Source organism: Seriola aureovittata, chromosome 22 (genome assembly GCF_021018895.1).
Source record: "Seriola aureovittata isolate HTS-2021-v1 ecotype China chromosome 22, ASM2101889v1, whole genome shotgun sequence".
In the NCBI taxonomy this organism is placed as follows: domain Eukaryota; kingdom Metazoa; phylum Chordata; class Actinopteri; order Carangiformes; family Carangidae; genus Seriola; species Seriola aureovittata.
Window position 1 is genome coordinate 94,911 of NC_079385.1, and position 26,015 is coordinate 120,925.

General features: G+C 42.0%; 1 long non-coding RNA gene and 7 other non-coding genes across 8 annotated transcripts; 3 read left to right on the forward strand and 5 right to left on the reverse strand.

The window, feature by feature from the left end:
• Positions 1-20,676: 20,676 nt before the first annotated feature.
• trnaq-cug (transfer RNA glutamine (anticodon CUG)) lies at positions 20,677-20,748 on the reverse strand. The gene has a single exon. It is a non-coding gene; the product is annotated as a tRNA-Gln (tRNA).
• Positions 20,749-21,123: 375 nt separating this feature from the next.
• Positions 21,124-21,195, reverse strand: trnaq-uug (transfer RNA glutamine (anticodon UUG)). Its single transcript has one exon. It is a non-coding gene; the product is annotated as a tRNA-Gln (tRNA).
• Positions 21,196-21,290: 95 nt separating this feature from the next.
• On the reverse strand, positions 21,291-21,695 carry LOC130163300 (uncharacterized). Its single transcript, XR_008826460.1, has 3 exons — positions 21,620-21,695; positions 21,425-21,493; positions 21,291-21,351 (listed from the first exon to the last, which is right to left on the reverse strand). It is a non-coding gene; the product is annotated as an uncharacterized LOC130163300 (long non-coding RNA).
• Positions 21,696-22,451: 756 nt separating this feature from the next.
• Positions 22,452-22,534, forward strand: trnal-cag (transfer RNA leucine (anticodon CAG)). Its single transcript has one exon. It is a non-coding gene; the product is annotated as a tRNA-Leu (tRNA).
• Positions 22,535-24,143: 1,609 nt separating this feature from the next.
• Positions 24,144-24,215, reverse strand: trnaq-uug (transfer RNA glutamine (anticodon UUG)). The gene has a single exon. It is a non-coding gene; the product is annotated as a tRNA-Gln (tRNA).
• Positions 24,216-24,447: 232 nt separating this feature from the next.
• trnal-cag (transfer RNA leucine (anticodon CAG)) lies at positions 24,448-24,530 on the forward strand. The gene has a single exon. It is a non-coding gene; the product is annotated as a tRNA-Leu (tRNA).
• A 728-nt stretch (positions 24,531-25,258) lies between these two features.
• Positions 25,259-25,330, reverse strand: trnaq-cug (transfer RNA glutamine (anticodon CUG)). Its single transcript has one exon. It is a non-coding gene; the product is annotated as a tRNA-Gln (tRNA).
• Positions 25,331-25,638: 308 nt separating this feature from the next.
• trnal-cag (transfer RNA leucine (anticodon CAG)) lies at positions 25,639-25,721 on the forward strand. The gene has a single exon. It is a non-coding gene; the product is annotated as a tRNA-Leu (tRNA).
• Positions 25,722-26,015: the final 294 nt, after the last annotated feature.

A 26,015-nucleotide genomic window follows, 5' to 3' on the forward strand; every position in this document is an offset into this window, starting at 1 on the left:
GGGAAAAATCGCATCCCAGCCACTGCATGTGGAGTTAGGATTTGTTTTATTCATAACCTCAATTACACACTCTTGTGAAATTATTGCAGGAATAACTTGCAGAATAGGTCTAGGACTCATACACACCACACAGTCTCTTTTAGACATATTTGCAGCCTGCTCTACCATAAGTAACCAATTGTTGCTCTGTCCTGAAACTCCTGTAGTAACCCTAAACCATTCATCCACATCCTTCTTTTCAGCGTTAGAGGCCTTCATTGTCGCATCAGTCTGTTTCCTAGTGTTATTTACACATATTTGTACAGGATAATATGGATCTGCGCTGGAGTGCCTGGCCCACAACAACAATACAAAACATGATGTATCGTCTACAATCATATAGGGAACAGTGTAGGGACCATTAGGTAAGGATACTGTTAACTCTAAATTTGCACCATTGTGTTTTAAGGTTATTTTATCCTGGAAATATTTTGCTGATGTTTCTGATCCTGGTGTCCAATATTGATTTTCGTCAGTGATTAAAGTATCCCAGCTGAAATCCGAAATGCTACTAGTTAAGTACCACCAGTGAGAATCCCACCCTTCCCCTGTAGTTAGACGCGGAGGATGGGAACCCCAAAATCCTTGAGGTTTTTTATAGGAACGGATATAACAGTGCTATTGTTGGGAGCTACAGTTACACGGACGGCATTTTTTCGTGTCCATTTTGCTATCCAAGGAGTGCCATCCCACTCATAATCTGCACTACGTTTGATCTTTTTGTGTGTTGCATTTTGCTGAGTTAGGCTAAGAGTCTCATTTCTATTTAGTCTTTCCTTCGGTGGTCCGCCTAAATACCACACGAACAGAAATGTTAGAATTAAGAACAGTGTCACTGTCCAACCTAGGATTGCGTTCCTTATCCCATTTTGAGTCATTATGGCTGAAAGTTTCCTCCTCTACTGGGCTCGGTGTCTTAGAAATTCTTCACTGACTTTCAGGTCTATCCAGACTCTACACGTCTGAATCCACCCTATTATCAGTCTTTAGCTCACCTCCCCTATCGGAGTTTTCAACCGAAATGACCTTTTTACAATGAGTAAGATGAATCCAAGTTGATCTTTCTGCTATTTTTACCGCAGTGGGAGTCGTTATCAGCACCTGATAGGGTCCTTCCCACTTAGGCGAGTGCCAGTGTTTCTTCTTTATACTTTTTATTAGCACCCAGTCTCCTGGTTCCACTAATTGGATCACCTGTTGGGAGACAGAAGGATTTTCATCAGTTAGTTTTTGTTTCTGTTTTTCTAATATTTTTCTTATGTAATCTGCTAGATTAGCTTCCTCATCTGTTTCCCATTGATTTTTAAACTGGGGTATTTTATAGGGTCTTCCAAACAAAGTTTCATATGGAGTTAACCCTGTGGTGGACGTAATGTTTATATATAGTTTAACTAAGTCTAAACACTGTGTCCATGGCCTTCCTGTTTCTTCAATGCACTTTCTTAACCTATTTTTAATAGTTCCGTTTGTGCGCTCCACTAACCCTGCACTCTGTGGATGATAAGCACAGTGATGTTTTAAGTTGATATGGAACATTGTTCCAACCCTTTTGATGACCTGGTTGACAAAATGAGTTCCATTATCACTATATATTTTTTCAGGGATCCCATACCTTGGTATGATATCTTTGCATAACGCTTTAGCCACTGTTAGTGCATTAGGGTGTTTTGTGGGAAAAAGTTCAATCCATTTTGAAAAAGCATCCACTATGACTAGACAATACTTTTTTCCTTCACTTTTGTTTAATTCTATAAAGTCCATGTGGATTATTTGAAACGGATATTGGGCTGTAGGGAAACGTCCTCTTCGTGGTCTTAGGTTTCCTTGAGAGTTATGTTTTGCACAAGTTAACATGCTCTACAAAAATTTTTTGAATAAGAGTTAAAGCCATAGGTAGTAAAGTATTGATGTATCTGTCCTACCATCCCTCCTGTTGAGACATGTGTTACACCATGGCTCAATATAGCCGCCCACTTGTATAAGTTTTTTGGTAGGATGGGTTTATTTGCAGGTCATACATAAGTACCTTTGCTTAGTATTGCTCCATTTTTTATCCAAGTGTCTTTTTCTGACTGTGGACTTTGTTGTTGCATGTCTACTAGAACCTCAGCATCTAGTTTTTTATCTTCCTCCAAGGATAAAACCTCGAACTGTCCTTCCGCAGCTGCTTTTGCGCTCTTATCAGCGAAAGCATTCCCCAGGGAAACTTCATCTGTCCCTGATGTGTGTGCTGCACATTTACATACCGCCAATGTTTTGGGAAGCTGAACTGCCTGTAACAGTTCTGTCAACAGGGTGGCGTGTGTGACTGGTTTCCCAGTCGAGGTTACCATGCCCCTGTTTTTCCAATATCGTGCGAAAGTATGTACTGTAGCAAACGCATACTGGCTGTCAGTATAGATTGTAGCATTTTTATCTTTCATTAATTTGCAAGCTTCTGTTAGTGCTATGAGTTCAGCAGCTTGTGCTGAGAAATGTGAAGGCAATTGTTTAGCTTTTAGCACCTTATTTTGAGTCACTACTGCATATCCAGTCTGAGTTTTGCCTAGGTCATTCTTTTTGGATGACCCGTCCACAAATAACACTTCCCCTACCCCTAAAGGTTGATCTTTTAGGTCTGTCCTGCTCTTTGCTGTCTGTTCGGCTAATTCCTGACAATCATGTTTTACTCCTTCTCCTGGGAGTGGCAACAAAGTTGCAGGATTTAGTGTTGTGCATCTTTCAATGGTGAGATGTGGTTGTGACAGCAACGTGGCCATGCAAAACAAATGTCTTGCAGGTGACAGAAATACCATATTTGTCTGTAACAACAAAGCAGAGACCGCATGTGGCACTTTTAGGATTAGAGGGTGAAACAGTACAATTGCGGAACTTATTTCTACAGCCATTGAGGCTGCAATAACAGCTCTTACACAGTGTGGTAAGGCACATGCCACACTATCTAGTTTAGATGAAAAGTATGCAATTGGTTTTACTTTATCTCCATGTTGTTGAACCAACACGGAGGTCATAAAATGTTCTTTACAGTCTACCATTTGAATGAAAGGTTTATTGTAGTCTGGCAACGCTAAGGCAGTGCTTGAAACCAATACTCTTTTTATGTCACAGAAAGCTTTTTCAGCTTCTTCTGTCCAGTGCAATGGTGATGTCATTTTGAGATTATCTGCATACATTAGTTTTTGCAAAGGTGCTGTTATTTCTGCATAATTAGGCACCCAGCTCCTACAATAATTTGTTAGGCCTAAAAAGGACATCATTTGCTTTTTTGTTCCTGGTTTAGGTGCTTGGAGAATAGCTGTCTTCCTATCCTCTACAATAGTTCTTCCTCCTGCACTTAGATTGTGACCCAGATATTTTACTGTTTCTTTACATAGCTGAAGTTTGTTTTTGCTCACTTTGTGGCCCTCTTCTGAGAGATGTTTTAGAAGTGCCAGTGTATCCCTCTTACATGTCTCCATGTCTGGGGAAGCCAATAGCACGTCATCTACATACACCAAGACCTGGCTGCCCCCTGGAGGTTGGAATCTCGCCATACTAGCGCTCATAACCTGTGAGTAGATAGTAGGGCTTTCACAGTATCCTTGGGGCAATCTGGTGTATGTGTATCGTTGACCTCCAAAAGTAAATGCAAACCAAAACTGACTGTCTTTATCAACTGGGACTGAGAAGAATGCGTTACTGATATCTACTACAGTAAATACAGCTGCATCTGGCCTTAGAGAATTTAGTAGGGTATAAGGATCTGGGACACAAGGTGCCCTTTGAATTACTGCATTATTTACTGCTTGTAGATCCTGTACCATCCGCCAACCCACAGATGGTGCTTGTTTCTTTACTGGGAAAATTGGAGTATTACACGGTGAATCATTGCATTTAATTATTACTCCAGCTGTTATTAAGTCTTCTATTACTGGTTTTATACCTTCATATGCATCTGGTTTTAACGGGTACTGTCGTACACAAGGTCTGTATTCAGTTTTTGATCTTATTTGCACAGGAAGGGCTCCTTTTATCAATCCTACGTCAGTAGATCCTTTTGACCACAATTTATCAGGAATCTGAGCTATCCATTGCTCCTCTTTTTCAGTCAGCAATATTTCTCAGTGTTTTGTTGATTGTAAGTGCACACCTCCCTGTACTGTGACAGGCCAGAACAAAGCTTTTCTAGTTAAACCAGTAGATTCACTCCCCCAAGTTACAGTTGACGTCTGTATCCAGTCTTTTGCATTCTCTCCCTGTTGCACTATTTTCCCCAAGTCCTTCCAGTCTTGGTCTGTTCTTTTGCACAAAGATATGTGAGGTGGGGTCCACATTTTGAACAAAGTCTGTGTCTCATCCGTCAGTGCTACTGCTGCAACTGATGTGCTGTCTGTATCTGAGTACATGTAGGTCACAGTGATTTTAGCAGGAGTCATTCTGGTCAGTTTAGCTTCATAGTCTTTGTCTGGTCCAGAGAAACGCCGATAACAAAGCGTCACATGCAGATCATCCTCTGCCATCTGATCTTGTGGGCTTTGTATCGCATTTCTTCCCTCTGCCATTAGTGCAGTCGCGGTCTCATGTGGAGGCCTGTTGGGAATGTCAAGGGAATAGTAGTAGTTTGGCTGACCTATCCCCTGCACAACAAAGACGTCACCACTTTGCAAATCTGCCTTTCTTTTGACTACAATCTGTCCTTGAGGTGTGGGAATCAGAGCTAATCCAAGTAACAACAAGCCGTCACGACCTAGAAGATTCACTGGACATTCTGGGAACATCAGAATAGATAACTGACAAGATTGTCCAAGTGGGTCCCTCAACCAGACTGGCTCTGACTCTGGTACTTGGGTTAGCTTTCCACTTGCAGAACGCACATTCACACACTGATTGCTTAGTCTGACGTTAGGTAGAAATTCTCTACATGTGGTCCGACACGCCCCAGTGTCACATAGGAATCTGACTGATTCTCCATTTATCATTAATTCTACTTCTGGTCGAACACTATCAAAAGATAGTAAGTCTTGAAAATTAATGAGAACTTCGTCTGCTGTTGTTTCACTTATTTGTACTGGATCAGCTGTCTGGGGCACAGATTCAGTGTTTTCTGGATCTAGTCATGCTGAGAAGGATTTTTTCTCTGGACAATCTCGAACGAGATGTCCCTCTTTGCCACAACCCCAACAGCCTGACTGACTCCGTCTGTAATCTGCGCGTCCTCCTCTTCCACCTCTCTGTCCTCTACCTCTTCCTATAAAACCGCGTTTTCCTCTACCACCGTGGTAGAAAACCTCATTCTCTCCCTCTTGATAAAAGGCTCCAATGGCGGACATGCATGGAGGGCATGAATAATATACTCATCTAAGGTCCCTGCAGTGAACGCTATGTAATGTCTCTCAACCCAACCGCGGATAGCATCTTTGGACCCTGAATGGAGGGCGTTTTTTAGTTGTTGGCGGAAAACACCATTTGGCTGTCCATCATCCTCCAAACCATTGTGCATTTTGAAGGCTTTTGTCATTCTGACTTTATAGTCTTCAAAAGACTCCTCATCTCTCTGTCTGACTTTCCCTATTTCTGTATAGTTTGCTCTTCGTCTAAACCTGAGAGTGGCTCTGTCCTCTAGTGCTCGTATCCTGTTTAAAAGCTCAGCAGAATTGTGAGCTAAGGCAGGAGGTGGAACTGCTCCGTCTAACGGACTCCAGTCTCCGCACACGTGATGCCAGTCAGCGTTTAAAGCTACCATCCACACTTGCTGTACTTCCTGTCCATTAAGATGATATGTTCTCCTTATCTGGTCCATTTCCTGGATAAACTGAGTTATATCCTCCTTGTGTGAAACGAGTCCTTCTACTGCTCTTTTAACATCCTCCATGGTCCATGTTCTATACACCAAAATGGTGGGCTCATCCCCCTCATTATTGGGGTTTGCCACTTGGATCATGGGATAAGCTTCAGCACTACTAGTTGACAAGTCAGTGATTGATGGAGCAGAAGCAACCGGGGAAAGCGCCTTTCCCAGAGTTTTTGACCACTCATACTGGTTACCTCCTGCTCTGGTGCTTATTTTATGTGTTTGTGAGTTATTGTGTTGGGGTGTGTTTTCTTGAGGCAGTGTAGGATATATTTTCTGTATTGGTTTTTCTTTTCCTACAGCTACAGCTTCTTCTTCCTCACTTTCTTCCTTATTATCCTTTTTTTGCTTAACTGGCCCTGTCTCATCATCTTCCTTCCTGTGAAACATGACTTGCTTATTTTCTCCTTTTTCTGCATGTCCCTGTTTTCCTTTTTTCTCTCCCTTTTTCTCTCCTTCCTCTCTCTTTCCTGCCATCTTCCTCCAAAAGTCTATGTCACTGTATCCTTCTTTCTCCCTTTTCTTGGGATCATTTTTTGTTTTTATGACTATCTCTGTCTGGAGTATGGCTAGTTTTTGGGTGTTTAGTTGAACCTCAAATCCATGTTTTGTTATCCATTTATCTAGGTGTTTTATTTTACTTGGATCCTGTTTCTCAACATATTTCCAATCCTTACATGATAACTGTTCTTTTGGAGTTAGTTTGCTACCTCCCTTTCCCATTTTACCTTCTTATTTAGTTTATTCCTTTTCTTTTATTTATTTTAACTTATTTATTTATCTATCAATATATAATTGTAACCCTGTGAAAATTTAGACAGGTTACGAAATGTATTTTATTATTGTTTTATGTAAATTGTTTTCGTTTCTATGCACATTCACTAAAAGAGTTGTGTTGTGACTGTAGTTTCCTTAAGCAACCACAAGGGGGCGCTTCTTGTTTAGACAGTGCAGGAAATGTAGTGCCGCGTGCATTGCATGCAGGGAGACAGACACGATAGTTGAGCTCCGATACTGATAATGCCACGAGTGCCACGAGTGAGAGTTTTGCCCTTTCATGGGAAGAGTATTGTTTTATTTTCATGCATATCAGTGTTATTGTGTGGTTGAGTTGTGACCAATGTTCCATGACGGCTGTGACGGAGGAATTGCCATGTTTTGTTGTTTTTTTTTCACCGAGGACTCCGATTGGTTTTTTTTGGCTAGATCCGTATTGATTTGGACAGCGTTGATATTGACTGAACAGGGATCGAGGGGAGATACTCCACCCTTCGTCTACACCTTCCAACCCTGGATCCAGATGAGCACCAAAAGAGTACTATACACACACTACCCGGGTAGACAGACTTGAACTTGAATCACAACAGACATTGGACTGACTTTATGGAACTGTGAACTTTGAACTGTGAGAACTTATCTACTGAACTCTGAACTTAAGAGCAGCTATAAGCTGAAAAGTGGACACCTTATTTTGGGTTATTATTTTCTTTTATTGTTGAAAGGGATTTGAACAGATTCTTCTTTGTTGTGTGAATAAAATTGTACTTACCGTCCCTCGCTCCTTGAGTCGAACCAGTAACTAATTAACTAGGTTACATACTATCCCGTTACATAGTGTTTCATATTTATTTCTTTATTTCTTTACTTATTATTCTTTTTTCTTTTTACTGTTATGCTTTGCTACTTGGAATCGTTTTATCTATTCATATATTTATTTATTTCTTTCTTTACTTATTTTTATCTCCCTAGGTACCTTAATTTAATTCAGCTTGACTTTCTAAAATTTTATTTTATTTATTTATTTTTTTCAACTTATCCTTATCCTTAACTCAAGCTTTTAGTTGTTTCTTGCTTCTTTTAAAAATTTGGATCAGTCCTGTCAACACCTAGGGTGTTCTAAGGACCGATTTATTTCTTTGTCAGCAGGACAGCACTTCAAATCCCTGTTGTGGTAATTCTCACTTCAACTCTTTCGAGTGGAGAATTCTTGCCTTTGCATCCACAAGAGGTTTGCTGTTTACTTCCCACTGCTTTATATGAGATTAAACACCTAGTGGTATTTTAATCTCCATCCGCTTAGTCATTCATTCACAGTTTGTTTTTTCCACGGATCTTTACGGGACTTCGCTGTCCATTACTGTTATCACGCACGGAATTTCTCGCTATCCGTCGTCCAATATTATTATCACGGACTTTCTCGGACTCCGTCGCCCCTCTTTTACCTGTCAGAGCCTAGGATTCACAGGGTTTGTTACAACGCGCGATGACCCTCAGTCACTCGCTTGTTTTTAACAAAACTGTACTCACCGCTGTTGTCCTTCCCCTCTCGGAATACCGTCAACCATCAGATCCCAGCAGTCCTGGAAAAGGATCTCAAGAGCTCCCACTATGGAGCTCTGCTGTGGCCACAGTCTCTCCTGGAGTCCACCCTCCCGCTGGAATCCTCAGGTCTATTGGTATCCGGCTCAAAGGACCAAGTTAATGTCAGGTTTATACCACCTAAGACATTTAATACTGAAACACAGAGATTTGCTCAGTTACAATCTCCAAACCCGCTCTGAGCCAACTCCACCGTCTCCTCTCTTTTTATTATCACACAAAGAATTCCAAACATTCCTCCAGTAGCAAGACATCAAATATTAATTTAACTTATACCATCTACAAAAGTGACTGCAATACAGGGGAGGAGGAATGTTACCAAAGGTACAGGCTGTGCATATCTTTCTGGCTGAAACCCAGCACATGGTTTCCCAAATCATGTTGTAAATCGATTTAAACAAAAAGGCAAAAATGAACCCTAACCCAGAAGTTTTTAATAAACACAGAGTGTTTTATGGTAGTCCTCACCTCCTGTTTGAAATTTTCATTCTGGAGGTTGTCAGGTTTATACCACCTAAGACATTTAATACTGAAACACAGAAGAGAAAGACAAGGGCGTTATTTCTTACTCGCGAGGAGAACGGACAGAGATTTGCTCAGTTACAATCTCCAAACCCGCTCTGAGCCAACTCCACCGTCTCCTCTCTTTTTATTATCACACAAAGAATTCCAAACATTCCTCCAGTAGCAAGACATTTCTTATCTTAAAGGCCTGAAGGTCATACCAAATGTAACATAAAGGATGTCAAAGGTAATACAAAGTAATACAATGAGTGAATATTATCAATGAACATAATGAATGAATATGATGTGTGAATATGATATAGGGGTGATTGTGATACATGGTACAAATGTTTATTTCATGGTATAGAAGTAGAACAGACTGATCCCAGTCTGTTCTGTACAGCGCTCGTGCCAGCCTGTGGTCCTCTCCACCACCTGCATCCTGTAAAACACTTCATTACGAAAACAACTACATATATGGTTAGGGCAGTAAAACATGTTAAAGACACGTTAAAGATAAGACACATACTAACTTCAATAAATCAGAGCGTGTTCATGTTAAGGGCAAGGTACAGACTAACTACATATATGATCTGAACAGCAAGGCAGAAATGTTCTGTTATCAAATATGAGATAACTATATATATACAATTATCCCAACAAGGTCTTTCTCCAGGTAGTTGGCAAAGCCCTTCAGCAACGGATGGTCCAGGGAGTGCTTCCCATAGAGGCCCTTCTCTGCCATCAGCTTCCTGGCCGCCTTCTTCCACTGCACATCTGGGTTACTGCAATGTGGGAAAAGTGTTATAATTGTTATAGTAGTGAATTGTTGTTACATACTGAATATTTGTGATTCATGTGACTCACAATCAAAAACAAACATCGTCAGTGAAGTTGTGAAACTGAGATTCTCACCATTGAAAGTACTCGCCACTGCTGACAGAGGCAATGTCAGACTCGCTCTCACCAGTCTCAGTGGTCGCACTCTCGGGTGGCTGTGCCGTCGCTGCCGTAACATTGGCATTGGGCAGTGGTGGAGGGACACCAACCACCGCCATGTGCCGACGCTGCAGCTCCTCAATCAGCCTTTCAATTAAAAAAAAAACAGAATTTAGACAATGTTATTCAATACAATTTAAAAAATGTAATACATTTCAGAGAGTAAACAAGAAGTGATGTTTGAGAAAAGACTGAAAAGCTCTTCCACCAACCTGCTGAGTGGATCAGCGTCATCCAAAATCTGCCGAAGCAGGCCGTGGTTGAAGACCCTGCCAGACACCAGAAGCTCATGGACATCCTTCTTTGCCTTCAACACCTCTGCTTCCATGGCTTCTGGTGTGGCGGTCTTCATGCAGACCCTGCGCAGATGCACAGGAAGGCATTCCTGGGGTTTCACGCACACAGGGCACAGCAGGAAGTGCCTGTTGGCTTTACTGGAAATAGAAAAAGACATTCTTCAATTAATTTAAAGCTTTACTCAGGGAGAAGTTTGGTCAGCCATCAGAAAATATGCTTTAAATCTCAGCTTGGGTTAGTGGCCTAATGATTTCATTATCACTCAAATAGGGTCGTTAACAAGTCATTAAGCAAAACAAAAGATGTGATCAGCCATGTTTCCAATGTGCGATAAAATACACCCACTGTTATTTTCTGTCTTGTTTACTACTATGAAACACATATGTCTATTTTAACTTGATTATAAAAGGATGTTTTACTACATTCTGTTAGAAAAGGACTGTATGAGCTTGACTGTACATACAAACTAACCTCTTGATTTGGTCCCTAAGTCTGGGAACCATCAGCAAATATACCTACATACCTTTGAATGTTAAAACTTCTATAATGTAATACATGACTTTTACTACATTGAGCAACTACATTGCGAACCATGAAATTGATCTTGACTTACCGCTGGGCTGCCATTTTCAGGAACGAAAAGAAAACTGTCGAGTAGAACAGGAAAAAACAGGAGAAATCCTCAGTGAAGACGTGACACTCTTGTTGACCAGTCTCAGAAGACAGTAACTGGACATCTGGCCGCCCCACATTATATGTCCATCTGAAAGTCCCGCCCACATCCCTGCATTAGCATTTACATACATGCTTCTTGTGATTACTCTTTTCTCAAAGTTAGAATTCAAAGGTGATTCACTTAAACTGAGAATTTAGATGGAAGGATGTTTTGATTACACTTATAGTTTGAAAATAAAAACTTAATTTGTCAAAGTTAGAATTCAAATGTGATTCACTTAAGCTGAGAACTTACAGCACACATGTTGATTCTCCCCAGATAAGGGAGGCTGTCAATTCAATTTAAAACAGGTTATTTCTTCTGGTGGACTAAATTAACTTTGGGAGAGGATCTTTGCATGTTTTATTCTCCACAGTATCTTTTTCAGTTTTAATAATACAGATTGTTCAGTACACAATGTTTCATTAGAGAAAGTCCATGAAATACGGTTTTTAAAAGTCATTCTAGAATATCTGTTTTTATGTTTCAGTCAGAGTGAAGAAGAGTAAGAAGAAGAAGTAAGTTAAACTGTTTCCTTTTTTATTTTGCTTACTCTTATAGTTTGAAAATAAAAACTTCATTTGTCAAAGGTGATTCACTTAAACTTAGAACTTAGATGGAAGGATATTTTGATTACACTTATAGTTTGAAAATAAAAACTTCATTTGTCAAAGGTAGAATTCAGAGGGGATTCACTTAAGCTGAGAATGTACAGCATAGGTGTTGCCACTCCCCAAATAAGGGAGGCTGTGAACTCAGGGTTGAAACTGGTCATTTACACTCTATAGAATTCAGAGGTGATTCACTTAAGCTGAGATCTGTCAGCATAGGTGTTGCCGCTCCCCAAATAAGGGAGGCTGTGAACTCAGGGTTGAAACTGGTCATTCACACTCTATAGAATTAAGAGGTGATTCACTTAAGCTGAGCATTTACAGCACAGGTGTTGCCACTCCCCAAATAAGGGAGGCTGTGAACTCAGGGTTAAAAGAGGTCATTTACACTCTATCCACATCCCTGCATTAGCATTTACATACATGTCCACCTGAAAATGGGGGATGCTTGACTCTGAAAATTTAAAACCAGAAGAAAGCAAGGCAGTTTTATTTATATAGCATTTTATTTAAAGAGTAAGAAGAAGAAGTAAGTTAAACTGTTTCCTTTTTATTTTGATTACTCTTATAGTTTGAAAGTAAAAACTTCATTTGTCAAAGGTAGAATTCAAAGGTGATTCACTTTAACTGAGAACTTAGATGGAAGGATATTTTGATTACACTCATAATGAGAGGTGAAACGTCTTCATAGACAAACAACCTAGCCCAGTTGTTTCGATTTAAAAAACTCCTTTAGGATACTATGACCTGGACAAATGAGAATATACACAGGCTTATTGCACAACATTTCGTGTTTGAAACCCTTAAAATGGTGCGGGAACATGAAAGGTTGGCTCAGAAAATTGCAGACTACAGAAACCACTTACGGTTCAGTCTAAGATGCAGACAACAAAGGCTTACACCAACTAGCCTACACTTAAATTCCACTATGAGAGGGCATAGAGTGGAAAGAATCATAGAAAAGGCACAAAACCAGCTCCTAAATGAACGTATAAGACAGGTCAATTTCACTATCAAAGGGCTACAAGAGAAAGCTGACCTTTCACTACGAAAACTGGAAACACTCTTACCGGTCTCCATCATGGAGAAAGTTAAGGGTTTCACCGACAAGGCACAACTAGCACAACATAACAAAAGCAAAGAAAGACAAACCAAGAAATTCCACAACTTACAATCTCGACATGTTGACAATAACACAGGTACACTCACGTGGAGGCAAAAAACTGACCTTCCAGCACAGAAAGAAACACATAATAGATGGGTTAAGAATTTGTCAGACAGGGAACTCACCCAACCTGAAAAGGAGATCCTAGCCAAGGGCTTAAATTTCGCCATGACACCAAAAGAGCTACCTACAGTGGATTTGATTACAGCTACAGAATCTGCTATAAGAAAAAACAACTTAACCGCAACTGAGGCCGATCAGCTAAGGTTAAAAGTGTCAGCAGCGTTGTCCGAGGCCAAAGTCCCCCCCTCTAACCTCACTCTTGAGGAGAGGAAAGCGGTGGACATGGTCATGGATTCTAGACACATCCAGAAAATGACCATCTCTCAGAGGTGGAGAGGACTACTGGTCACCGATGTCAAAGGGAAAGGCAAGGGTGTCGTTGCCACCCGCAGATTTCAGACTGGTGAGGTGGTCTGTGATTACCATGGGAGGGTGATCACAGCCAAAGAGGGCCATCACATACACAAGAACACCAGTGAGGAGGAGACTGGACATATGTTCTTTTATACAAATCAAAAAGGGCAGCCCATGTGCATTGATGCACATTCATCTTTTTGTGAGTGCCATCCCGAAAAGCAGACTGTTGGCAAGTTTATCAACCACGCAAAAGCAGAAGCCAACCTAAGGCCCTGGTTCTATGCTGTGGACACAGATGGGGAGGAAAAAGAAGTTATTCTTTTCCTCGCAACCAGGAACATTGAGGTCAATGAGGAACTCCTGTTTAATTAATGTGCGGGCAAAAAGTCTTTTTGGGGAGAGGGCTTGGGCCTCGCTTGGCTCTCTTAGACTTTCTGCAGCCATCCACCTGGCCTGCATTTTCAAGGCCTGTATTCAAGTCTACAAGGACATTGTTAGACTTTGCTCTTTTTATTTGTACAGTATTGGTACACTTTGTAAATGTAAGAAATCTCTGTACAGAAAACAATGAAGTGGAAGTGCTTAAACTTTATCTGTCTCATACCTCATTGTAAAACTTAGATTCTCCTCTTTCAAACAATCGTCGGCTTTCCATCCTATCACAAACCTCTTATTATAAACCAGAAATTTAATGTGCTCAATTTTAGGCAGCTTTCAGAGCTGGGTCAGAGGTTAAATCTGGTCTCTATATTAAAGCTGCTATTTCAGGATAGCATTATCTGATTTACTGGAGTAATACCTCATTGTAAAGCTTAGATTCTCTTCTTTCCAACAATTGTTGTCTTGCCATCCTATCACACACCTCTTATTATAAACCAGAAATTTGATGTGGTCAATTTTAGGCAATTTTCAGAGCTGGGTCAGAGGTCAAATCTGGTCTCTATATTTAAGATGCTATTTCAGGATAGCATTATCTGATTTACTGGAGTAATAGCTCATTGTTATAAACCAGAAATTTAATGTGGTCAATTTTAGGCAGCTTTCAGAGCTGGGTCAGAGGTCAAATCTGGTCTCTATATTTAAGATATTTCATGATAGCATTATCTGATTTACTGGAGTAATACCTAATTGTAAAGCTTAGATTCTCTTCTTTCCAACACGTTTTGGCTTTCCATCCTATTACAAACCTCCTGTTTTTAACCAGACATTTAATGTGGTCAATTTTAGGCAGCTTTCAGAGCTGGTTGAGAGGTCAAATCTGGTCTCTATATTTAAGCTGCTATTTCAGGATAGCATTATCTGATTTACTGGAGTAATACCTCATTGTAAAGCTTATATTCTCCTCTTTCCAACAATTTTCGACTTTCCATCCTATCACAAAGCTCCTGTTATTAACCAGACATTTAATGTGGTCAATTTTAGGCAGCTTTCAGTGCTGGATCAGAGGTCAAATCTGGTCTCTATATTTAAGCTATTTCATGATAGCATTAACTGATTTACTGCAGTAATACCTCATTGTAAAGTTTAGATTCTATTCTTTCCAACATGCGTTGGCGTTCCATCCTATCACAAACCTCTTGTTATTAACCAGACATGTAATGTAGTCAATTTTAGGCAGCTTTCAGTGCTGGGTCAGAGGTCAAATCTGGTGTCTATATTTAAGCTGCTATTTCAGGATAGCATTATCTGATTTAGTCAAGTAATACCTCATTGTAAAGTTTATATTCTATTCTTTCCAACATGTGTTGGCTTTCCATCCTATCACAAACCTCTTGTTATTAACCAGAAATTTAATGTGGTCAATTTTAGGCAGCTTTCAGTGCTGGGTCAGAAGTCAAATCTGGTCTCTATATTTAAGCTATTTCATGATAGCATTATCTGATTTACTGGAGTAATACCTCATTGTAAAGCTTAGATTCTCTTCTTTCCTACAAGTGTTGGCTCTATATCCTATCACAAAGCTCATGTTATTAACCATACATTTAATGTGGTCAATTTTAGGCAGCTTTCAGAGCTGGTTCAGAGGTCAAATATGGTCTCTATGTTTAAGCTGCTATTTCAGGATAGCATTATCTGATTTACTGGAGTAATACCTCATTGTAAAGCTTATATTCTATTCTTTCCAACATGCGTTGGCTTTCCATCCTATCACAAACCTCTTGTTATTAACCAGACATGTAATGTAGTCAATTTTAGGCAGCTTTCAGTGCTGGGTCAGAGGTCAAATCTGGTGTCTATATTTAAGCTGCTATTTCAGGATAGCATTATCTGATTTAGTCAAGTAATACCTCATTGTAAAGCAATATTCTATTCTTTCCAACATGTGTTGGCTTTCCATCCTATCCCAAACCTCTTGTTATTAACCAGACATTTAATGTGGTCAATTTTAGGCAGCTTTCAGTGCTCAGTCAGAGGTCAAATCTGGTCTCTATATTTAAGCTGCTATTTCAGGATAGCATTATCTGATTTAGTGGAGTAATACCTCATTGTAAAGCTTAGATTCTCTTCTTTCCAACAAGTGTTGGCTTTCCATCCTATCACAAAGCTAGGTCGCTGCTGGGGAACATTCGTCCGTCAAAAAGGGGGGAGAAGGGGGAAGGAGGAAAAAAAGGGAAAAATGAGAAAGAAAGATAGAAATGAAGTGAACATTTTATTTTATATCCATGACTACTTGATGGATGCATTTCTTGCTGCCTGAAGACAAGTAGCAAGCTTTTCATGTTTTTAAATGTTTTGGACCGCCCATGGACGGGATTCGAACCTGCGACTGTAAAAATGCTCTATTTCGATCTGTATCAAAATCCTTAAATTGTTTATCTACATGCAAGGATCATCTGGCATCTTTTAGAAATGTTGATATTTTCATGTTAAGAAATAATATATACATATTTCTTTATATTTCATATACATGTATTTCCTTTAGTGTAATGATTCTTTTTTCTTTTCCCACCTACCTGAAGAAAAGGACTGGACACTGCACGGGGTTCATCACATGACCTGGGTACCAGATCTTTGCATTGCTGATCGTCATTCTGAAAATTTTCTTCATGGATATCAGAGACCACCTCCCATATTTACAACTTGAAATTCCTCTTATTCCTCTTATATGCATGTTTGTTTTTCTATGTTTCATATTTTTTTTCATGTGTCTGTTATTTAACTTGTAAATAGCATACCATGTTACTATAATTGAGTGTTGTCATCATCATCATTATTATATGCATCATATTGTTGTTATCATTATTGCTGTTGTTGTTGTTGTGCTGTTTTCAACAAACTGTCGTTAAAAACACTGGTTGTAAATTGCTCTACACCAGTTTTATTTCTTTACAGAAGCAGAATCAAAGAGAGACTTTTGAACAATGTCATTAAAACAGAACACGAATCATATAATTAAAGCAGAACGCAAAAACTTCAAATACAAATCTTTTTTCATATTTTACATTCAACAGGATAAAATATCAATACTTTTATAAACAATTTTTTTTAACAATTTACAATACAATTATTTAAAATGAACTATTTACAAAACATTTTACATTATCATCATTATTGAGGGTTCGGGTTATATAGAAAACTTTATCCTCATTTCCTCCAGCCATTGGTCTTTTGGCTGTGATTCAGTAACTGGACAATACACCCTGCCACGCCACTGACTGTGTCCAGTCTCAGCAGTGCGGAACTGCCCACACTTCTTGCAAGTGTTTGCCTGGACAGTTCGTCTATACGGCCTCTTTAGGGTGCCCCACTTTCCTCTGTGGCAGGTGAACTGGGATGTGGGTTGGTGCCCTGACCAGCTGCCCCAGAAAGGACTAACTGAACCACTCCAGCTGGTGTGACAACCTGAGGTGCAAGAAATGGTCCTGGTGCTGAGGGTGTAGCAAGATACTGCCTCATCACCGGTCCCCTTGGAAAGATGGGATGTGGGCACTGACTAACTGCTGCCTCCCTCTGTTGTGCCTGCTGTACTCGTTGGCAGCCGGTACAGATGTTCCTCCCTTGCCTGCATGGGTTCATCCGGGAGCACTCTTGCCTCCTGAAGAAGCTGTGCAGACACAGGGAGGGCTGGAGGCAATGCAGTACCCTGGAGCAGCACAGCGAGCCCCTCCCTCTTGTTCTTGCTGTTGTGCCACTGGATGAGGGTGTTTTGATTGACTTCAAACAATTGAATGTCTGTCCCTGCATTACCATTATCTTCATCTTCAGCTTGAATATCAACTCCAGCTACAGAAGATGAAGTACAGGGCAGAGTGCTGGAAGCCAGGGTGGATGTGCCAGGAGCCAGGGTGGATGTGCCAGGAGCCAGGGTGGATAGACCAGGAGCTGTGGAGGAGACGCTGCAGGCCACCTCAGAAAGATAGCCATATGGCCACCTTGAGTTAGAGAGGCTTGAACATGAGGGACCTCCAGCACTGTGGGTTTATTTGAGATATCAGAGAATCCATCAACTTCCTCTATTTTGTCCTCCACATCATGCTGCTCGATGAGCTGAGCCGTCTCCTCTGAATCAGGGTGCATATCCTGCAGCGCCTGACCAGTCTGCCGGAACAGATACTGCACCCCGATGAGCTCTCCTGAAACAATATGCATAAAGTGATTCATTTACAAATGTTTATAAAATTAATAGAGGATTTTAAAACTGAGTTACATTACCAATGAGTTCACAAGTGCTTACCAGTGTAACAGGAGGGCGGGCAGAACTGTGGTGCCACCTTCCTGCCAAACAGCTTCTGGTCATTTTCGTTCACGCAGTGAAGCAGGTCACCAGAATAGCTGCGTAGAGCAGATGTTCCAGAGGATAGGGCTGCAGCACCACGGTCCTGGTTCCACCTGTGCAGTCCTTCCAACAGGTAAATCTGGAAATTCACACTGTTGGCACTGGTCCCTAGAAATACATTATTAAAATTGTAATCATGAAATATTCTTGGATTACACAACACAAAACATGAACGAAGATGTCTAACAGACACAAACCTGGTATGAAGCGGTTTAAGTGCAGGTGAAAACACTCCAGGGATGTAGAGCCTCTGGCACATCTGTAGATGGGAAGGTGCACTCCTCCCTTTGTGAGCTCCCCTGTCTTGATGTAGAGGGCAACACCTGGAAGGTCCTGGATGCACTTAACATGCTTTTTCTGGACCCTCCAGATGTGCTCCATCCTCTCACTGTCGAACAGGGGAACTCCAAGGGAGTCGTTGCCACTGCTTCCAATGAACAGCCGGAGCAGCTCCTCCAGCAGCTGAACACTGGTCTCCTCACCACGGATCCTCCTCCGGCAGTGGAGAGCCAGCTCCTCCCTCGAAAGGTATTTGCGGGTGTCGCCATCTGCAGGGAGAGACAAGCCCCGGGACTGAAGCTGTAGTTTTTTTGCATTGCACAACAGAGCTAAATCAGCGGCGTCCCACTCAAATATGCAAACCGATAGGCGCGACATGAGCATCAGTTGTGCATCCCAGGGCGATTCGCCGCATAAAATGCTAGATATCCAGCCTTATTGTAAGGTCTGGCCACCCGCTGAATCTGGCACTCAGCTTGGTCTTTCCAGTCTCAGCACAGCAGCCACAGTCTACATACGGGGCAACAGGGGGATCCACACCAGCCCGCTGGTACCTTTTCACAAGGTCTGCTGCCATCATGTCCAGGCCAGCTCCCTCCTGAGCGGTCAGCACACTCATGAGTATCTGGCCATACTCATTGCCAACAGAGGTGAGCCAGAGCGCTGTCCCCTTGGCAGTCCCGGCAAGCTTCGTGGTGATCTGAAGCACACAAAATGTATAAGACCTTGGTGAACATGATTCAGAAATCCTAAAGTAAAGGCACTAGTCAATGATATAAGCAGTTATTTTAGAGAAAAAAGTTTCTTCAAACTTTTTGGTGGAGTCCATTTTTAAAATGGTCCCATAGGTGGAGGTGATGCGGGCCTTGATTTCCTCCAGCCTCGTCAGGATGTCCTGGCTGTAGACTGAGAGGAGCCGCTTACAGCTCGGCACCACAGCAGGCTCTGGTGGTTCAGGGAAGACCATGGGCAGCAGTCCGGAGCGCTGGAGGAAGTCCAAACACTCAGTGGTGTATCTTGCCACGCGATGCAGCCACTCTTCTGTGTGGTTCTCCCTCAGCTGCTTCAAAACCCGTGTTGGGCTGTTACCCAGGCCCCTCTCTCGCAGAAGCCGGATCACCCGGATGTCACACGCGAACCTTGGACATAGACAGATATATCAGTAAGAATGTTTTACATATTTCTATTTAACAAGGGAACAGATAAAAGATACATTACTCACTTTTGGGTAAGGATGACCCGAAACCCTGACCTGTGTGCCAAGTCCAGCTGGGTGAGCACAGTCTGACTCCAGGACACATGGGAGGATCTACATTTGGTGCAGGTCAGAGTCTCTGTCACCACATTGTAGATCCTGTCTACATCCAGGACCCGCCGTGCCCTCTTGTGCAGCCCAGCTCCTGTGAGCTGGTGCTGCCCACAGTCAGAGTTTGGACAGACCACCTTCACCTTCCACAACTTGTATGGCATCCACACAAGAAGTGAGTGGGCAAAAAAGCGGTCTGGAGCAGGAGCCTGGTTGTAGACACCGCTTGGCTGAGGTGGGAAGTACCAGAGCTTCAGGTGGTCTTGAAGCTCCAGTTTTCCCCTGGGCCCCATCTTGAAAAGCATCTTCAGAATCCATTTGTGGTCTTCAGGTGACAAGCCTTCTGACCACAAACGGGGCAGCTGAGGTGTCGAAGGTGCTTCTGTGCTGGAGTCAGCAGTCTTTGAAATAGACAAAACATGACATAAACAAGAAAACATAAGTATATTTTATACTGGTAAGAAAAAAGACACTGCTAAGGATCTACACAGTATGAAATTAAATGATACATTACTTACAGGCAGAGAGTGTCACTACCCGGCTCTAAGGCCGTGACACACAAGGAGGGAAACGCAGACCGAGATGAAAACAAGGATAAATTTATTTAACAAAAGACAAAATCAACACATGAGCAACGCAAAAGACGATGGGATATGAGCATCAGTAAATCTGTGGTGAGCGTACGTAAGTGTGTGAGTGAAAGGCAATGTGTGTGTGTGTGTGTGTGTGTGTGAAAGTGTTGGATGTAGAAAGACAAAAGACAGCAACACTGGGGAAATGAATGGGGTCAGAGAGAGGACTCTGGTTGAATGAAGCCAGGGCTTTATAGTAGTGGGCGGCACCAGGCCCAGGTGCCTTCAACTACAGGTTGGCAAGTCCGCCCACAAATAACCTGCAGACGAATTGACAATCAGGATGAGAACACAAAAACACTGCCTGAAAGCTGATGACGGAACAGGTGTCCGTCACACAGAGGCACACACTGCAGTGGGATACTGGACAGGCACTGAAGCTTGAACTGTCTCAGGGACTGGAGCCTGTAAGAGAATAACATTTCTCAAAATTAAATCATAATTTACAACATAATCAAACCTTAAATTATTATTTCATACAGCCAATATTTTTTTAGGTTTCATGTGTCATTTCCGATATGAATAGCTTTTGATACTGTTCAGGAGAACAGGCAACAGGAGAGATTTTCTCAGGAGAAACATCTTGAGGTCTTTTTACCTTTTACATGTCAAAGATCTTATGATTGTCTGTGTATAATAGTGACCTGCTTTGTTGGTCATACATTGATCCATAACCATCTGCTGTTAACTGCCACATTAGTGCCTGTACAACTTCTCAAAATCAGGTCCCACCGAGATTTGAACTCGGATCGCTGGATTCAGAGTCCAGAGTGCTAGCCATTACACCATGGAACCACTACAATAGTAGAGTATAGTGGGACATTATTGCTGAAAATAAGTGGAACACATGAAATGCAGAAATTCAGGGCTTAGGGATAGAAGACTTTAAAGGCATTCAGTGTGTTGAGATTAAAGCCTGTAATAGAGGACATCAGTTAATGAGGCAATGCAGGAAACATTTGTGTTCACACTGCTGAAGGGATGTGGAGAACACCTTCAAATGCGGTCTGATCTCATATCTTAAATACATCCACAATGTGTTGGTTATGTTTACACTTGTACTTGTAGCTGTCCACTTGTGATCAGATGAAACAGAGACATTGTCACATGGATATCTTAAACAACAAGTCTGTATGCTTTTTGAGTGTATCTATAGTCCAACTTTAAGTTAGGTTCCACCGAGATTTGAACTCGGATCACTGGAGTCAAAGTCCAAAGTGCTAACCATTACACCATGGAACCACTTGAAAGACCACCGTTCATACCCTTGCATAAGATAATGTGTAGAAATACAAATACTTAAACTGTATTTGAAAAGTGGGTTGTATCATTACTTACTGGGACAGCAATGCTGGCTGGAGAACTGGTGGTTGGCTCGGTGGGATCGGTGAGTGGGGTCTGTAAAACATTCAGTCTAAGTAACTTGTATTAAAAACTCAAATCAAACAGTTGCTATTTGATCTCTACTTACCTTTGTTACTTTTCTGGCAGCACCGAGATTTGGCTTTGCTGCCGCGACAGGCGCACCACCAAATCTTGGCTTGTTATAATGAAAGGCAACAAAGCAAAGGGCCATGTCATGAGAGGGCTATATTGTCAAACTATCATTCAGTGAACAAAATATTTATAGTCAATTTGTGAAGAGTGTGAATAATTTTCTAAATACCATTGCCAAATTCAATGTCGGTCGCTTATTAATGACATCACTGCCAGCTGAACCTTGTTGATCCACGGCGCCATTGAGAACAGGACTCGCTGTTGCTGTCTGTTGCCCCGTGGATCCCTGGGCAATATTCACTGCAGCTGGCTGTTGCTGTAAGATAGAGTAGAAACATCACTAATTAGTTTGTGAACCTTTTATAAATATACACTGATATATAATACCATTGACAAATTCAGTGTTGTTTGCTTCTTATGAACCTCGCCGCCTGCTGAACTTTGTTGCTCCGTGGCACCATGGAGAACTGGACCTGTCGTCTGTTGCCCTGCCGATCCCTGTGCAACATTTGCTGCAGCTGGCTGTTGCTTTATGACAAAGTAGACATGCAACTAATTAGTTTGTGAACATATGCATGCACACGCTACTTGAGTTGTAAACTGACCAGTGTTACCTTCTGAGTGTGGAATCCACACGTACATGTCCTCACACCACCCAACAAAGATCTCAGTCCATGTGACATCCTTGGACACTTCTCAATCTAAAAATAGATTGGGAGACTTCGACACACAAACCACCAAGATTATGCATTGCAATTAGTATCAACCTTATGACGAGTTTGTGACATTATTGCTGAAAGTAATGGAACAAATGAAACGCCAAAATCCAGGAGTTACAGATAAAAGATTTAACAGGCATTCAGAGTGGTGGGATTAAAGCCTGTGGCAGTTCAGTAAATACGGATAAAATGCTTATAGACTTGCTCTGCAAGTGACAACCAGCAACAAAGTGATCATGGCTGACATGTTGTCGGAAAGTAGTGTCAACAAGAGCTCATATAGTCAGGATGGCCGAGCGGTCTAAGGCGCTGCGTTCAGGTCGCAGTCTCCTCTGGAGGCGTGGGTTTAAATCCCACTTCTGACATGAACATTTTAACTGGAGCAGCATCTTTCTTTCATTCATTCAGAATACCTCAGAGTGACCCAGGGGCAGGAATAAAACCTTGCTGGGGAAATGATATATTACTTACAGGCACAGAGGCACACACTGCAGTGGGATTCTGGACAGGGACTCAAGCTTGAACTGTCTCAGGGGCTGGAGCCTGTAAGAGAATAACATTTGTTAAAATGAAATCACAATTTACAACACAATCAAACCTTAAATTATTATTTCATACAGCCAATATTTTTGAGAATAACAATTTGAGATGTGCCAGGAGCTGTGGAGGAGACGCTGCAGGCCACCTCAGAAAGATAGCCATATGGCCACCATGAGTTAGAGAGGATTGAGCATGAGGGACCTCCAGCACTGTGGGATCATCTGAGCTATCAGAGAATCCCTCATCTTCCTCTATTTTGTCCTCCACATCATGCTGCTCGATGAGCTGAGCCGTCTCCTCTGAATCAGGGTGCATATCCTGCAGCGCCTGACCAGTCTGCCGGAACAGATACTGCACCCCGATGAGCTCTCCTGAAACAATATGCATAAAGTGATTCATTTACAAATGTTTATAAAATGAATAAAGGATTTTAAAACTGTGTTACATTACCAATGAGTTCACAAGTGCTTACCAGTGTAACAGGAGGGCAGGCAGAACTGTGGTGCCACCTTCCTGCCAAACAGCTTCTGGTCATTTTCGTTCACGCAGTGAAGCAGGTCACCAGAATAGCTGCGTAGAGCAGATGTTCCAGAGGATAGGGCTGCAGCACCACGGTCCTGGTTCCACCTGTGCAGTCCTTCCAACAGGTAAATCTGGAAATTCACACTGTTGGCACCAGTCCCTGGAAATACATTATTAAAAATCTAATCATGAATTATTCTTGGATTACACAACACAAAACATGAACGAAGATGTCTAACAGACACAAACCTGGTATGAAGTGGTTTAAGTGCAGGTGAAAAGACTCCAGGGATGTAGAGCCTCTGGCACATCTCTAGATGGGAAGGTGCACTCCTCCCTTTGTGAGCTCCCCTGTCTTGGTGTAGAGGGCAACACCTGGAAGATCCTGGGGAAGCATCTTGAGGTCTTGTTACCTTTTACATGTCAAAGATCTTATGGTTGTCATATTCTCTGTGTATAATAGTGACCTGCTTTGTTGGTCACACATTGATCCATAAACATCTGCTGTTAACTGCCCCATTAGTGCCTGTACAACTTCTCAAAACCAGGTCCCACTGAGATTTGAACGGATCGTTGGATTCAGAGTCCAGAGTGCTAACCATTACACCATGGAACCACAACTTTATCAGACTATAGTGGGAGACTTCGACACACAAACCACCAAGATTATGCATCGCAATTAGTATCAACCTTGTGACACATTTGTGTTCACACTGCTGAAGCTATGTGGCAAATACCTTCGAACTTGGTCTGTTCTCAGATCTTAACTACATCCACAATGTGTCTTGGGTGTGTTTACACTTGTACTTTTAGCTGTCCAATTGGGCTTAGATAATGAGACATTGTCATATGGATATCTTAAACAACAGGTCAGTATATTTTCCAAGTTTATCTATATTCCAACTCTAAGTTAGGTTCCACCGAGATTTGAACTCGGATCACTGGATTCAAAGTCCAGAGTGCTAACCATTACACCGTGGAACCACTAAAATGCACTGGGAATATCTCACGAGCGCTCAGGGGCAGCAATAAAACCTTGCCCAGGAGAGGGATGTCAGGGCTGCTTTTAGCTGCTCGCCACACAAAGAAGAGATCATACCGAAGTTCAGTAAATACGGATAAAATGCTTATAGACTTGCTCTATAAGTGACAACCAGCAACAAAGTGCACATGGCTGACATGTTGACACAAAGTAGTGTCAAAGAGAGCTCATAGAGTCAGGATGGCCGAGCGGTCTAAGGCGCTGCGTTCAGGTCGCAGTCTCCTCTGGAGGCGTGGGTTCGAATCCCACTTCTGACATGAACATTTTAACAGGAGCAGCATCTGAACTGTAACATTGTAGAGATGATGTCCAAAACAGTTGAGCTCCCGAGTTTTCCTCATACACGGATCACCAGCTTACGCGTTTCCAGACGTAGTATTTAGGGATTTCATCTCCTAATCCGCCAGTGCGACAGAGTGAAGACAGGTGTTCCTTGCCCAGTTCGCTAAGGATGTGCCGTGAGCACTTGGGGTGTCTGTGCCTAGCAGCGCGTAGAGCACTTGGAAATAGGGTGGGATTGTGCACGGTTCGGCTGTTTAGACATTTCAAGATGTAGTCATTTAGGGCTTTCATTTCTTAATCTGGCAGCGAAGTCAAGTGAACCCTGCCCAGTTTGCTGAAGATGTGCAATGAGCACTTTTGTGCGTAGCAGCACCTGGCACACCTGGAAATGGGCTGGGATCAGATAGAAAACTTTTTCATAACCCACATTCCACATGGGCATGTTACAGCCAATCACATTCACTAGATTCATCCCCTTCAAACAAAGGACTCTTCACGTCATTACACATGGACAGTTTGGGAATCCTGTGGAGAGATCTTTTCAGGGGAAACATCTCGAGGTCTTTTCAACTTTTAGATGTCAACGATCTTATGATAGCATTATTCTCCACGTATAATAGTTACCTGCTTTATCGGTCATATGTTCATCCACTACCATCTGCTGTTAACTGCCCCTTTAGTGACTGTTAAACTTCCCCAAACCAGGTCCCACCGAGATTTGAACTCGGATAGCTGGATTCAGAGTCCAGAGTGCTAACCATTACACCATGGAACCACAACTGTATAAGACTATAGTGGGAGACTTCGACACATGAACCACCAAGATTATGCATTGCAATTAGTATCAATCTTGTGACGAGTTTGTGACATTATTGCTGAAAGTAATGGAACAAATGAAACGCAAAAATCCAGGAGTTACAGATAAAAGATTTAACAGGCATTCAGAGTGTTGGGATTAAAGCCTGTGGCAGTTCAGTAAATACGGATAAAATGCTTATAGACTTGCTCTGCAAGTGACAACCAGCAACAAAGTGAACATGGCTGACATGTTGTCGGAAAGTAGTGTCAGCAAGAGCTCATATAGTCAGGATGGCTGAGCGGTCTAAGGCGTTGCGTTCAGGTCGCAGTCTCCTCTGGAGGTGTGGGTTTGAATCCCACTTCTGACATGAACATTTTCACTGGAGCAGCATCTTTACTGTAACATTATAGAGGCATTTGTCCAAAATAGTTGAGTTCTTGAGTTCCTGTTTTCCGCATACACGGATCACCTGTTTAGGCGTTTCAAGACATAGTATTTAGGGCTTTCATTTCTCAATCCGCCAGCTTGATACAGAGTGAAATCAAGTGTTCCCTGCCCAGTTTGCTAAGGATGTGCCACGAGCACTTGGGCGTGTATGTGACTACCAGTGCCTGGCGCACCTGGAAATAGGGTGGGATCGTACACGGATGGGCTGTTTAGA